Source organism: Carlito syrichta, unplaced genomic scaffold (assembly GCF_000164805.1).
Source record: "Carlito syrichta isolate Samal-C Ts95f unplaced genomic scaffold, Tarsius_syrichta-2.0.1 Scaffold301632, whole genome shotgun sequence".
NCBI lineage: Eukaryota > Metazoa > Chordata > Mammalia > Primates > Tarsiidae > Carlito > Carlito syrichta.
Window position 1 is genome coordinate 147,836 of NW_007245728.1, and position 1,328 is coordinate 149,163.

The following is a 1,328-nucleotide window of genomic DNA, read 5'->3' on the forward strand; positions in this document are numbered from 1 at the left end:
AAACCTGGTTGTTCCATAAAAATTCTTCTTCCTCCTTCCACCCAGCCCTCTAGAGGAGAAGCTATCTTTTCTCACAAACCCCCATGAAGCTTAGCAACTGGAAAAAGAACATTGTCCTTCTGTCTTCCCGCTGCAGAGATGACACTCTCAATTTTCTCCCTAAACCTCTTTCTCCCATAAAGTTTCCTCATCTCGGGAAGTAACAGAAATATCCACCAGTGTGTTCAAGTCTAAACTCAAGCAGTTAACCTTGATATGCTTCTCTTGTCATACCTGCTTCCCACGCATCAGAAAACCTAGCAACTCCCTTTCTAAACTCACCCCAACTGTGACAGTTCTCTTCATCTTCCCCATCGCCATGGTGATCCAGGCCACGCCAGCCCTCCAACCTGTCTCTTTCTTTCCACTCCTACTCTCCTGGGGTCTATCTTCTCACATCAGTCAACTTACTTTTAAGTGGCGGTGATATCACATCCCTCCACTCCTTCAAACCCACCGAGAATTTTACTCCTTGCCTTGAATTGTCAAGCCCTGCATGGTCTATGCCCTGGCTCCCTCTCTGTCCTCTCCTTGTATCTCTTCCAACTTTGCTCACTGTCGTGGGTAGAATTGTTTCCCCAAAAGAGATATGTTGAATCTCAGTCCCATCTACCTCTGTGTCTGTTAAATGTGACCTGATTTATAAATAGGGTCTTTGCTGATGTGATCAAGTGAAGATGATATCATTACGGCAGGCCCTAATCCAATAACTGGTGTCCTTATTTTTAAAAAAAGACCATGTAAAGACAGAAACACAGGAAAAACACCAGATGACGATGAAGGTAGAGATTGCAGTGATGAATCTACAAGTCAAGAAGTCCCAGGGATTGTTGGCAACTACCAAAAGCGAGGAAGAGAATCTGCCTTTAGAACATTCAGAGGAAGGACACCCTGCCGATGCCTTGATTTCAGACTTCTGGCTTCCAGAACTGTGAAGCAATAAATTCCTGATGGGTTAAGTCACCCAATGTGTGGTCATTTTTACGGAAGCCCTAGGACACTAATGTGTCCCCCTATACTCCAGTCACACTGATATGTTCCAGTTCCACAAATACACTAAGCTTATTCCTGACTGAAGGACTCTGTTCTAACTTTTCTCTCCAACCAATATGTTCTTCCCCTATCTTCCTATGACCAGCTCTTACATGCCATTCACCTCTCAGCTTAAGCGTCACCTCTTCTGTTACCAAGCATGCTACCTGCAATAGCTAACAAGTCATTTTCTGTTACACGTACCTGTTTTAGTCCCCTGCGTGATCTATAGCCACCTAATATTTCACATGATTGTT